Below are 220 nucleotides of genomic sequence, written 5' to 3'. Positions count from 1 at the left end.
TGCTGCTGCTGCTGGTGTTGTTTGTTTAGGTCCTGAGCTGGGATCGGAGTTGGTGGCGTTAGAGCTGCCTATACACCTGAATCTTGCTGCTGCAGCACTAAAGAAAGAAGAAGCAGCAGCAGCAATTCATCACTGCAGCAGGGTGCTGCTGCTGCGGAAGCGGCACCCCAAGGCTCTATATAGACTCGCCAAGGCTCACCTTATACTAGATGTAAACTAT

This window comes from Eimeria mitis, genomic scaffold (assembly GCF_000499745.2).
Source record: "Eimeria mitis Houghton genomic scaffold, Emh_scaff307, whole genome shotgun sequence".
Taxonomy (NCBI): domain Eukaryota; phylum Apicomplexa; class Conoidasida; order Eucoccidiorida; family Eimeriidae; genus Eimeria; species Eimeria mitis.
Note: the sequence above shows the minus strand (reverse complement) of the source record.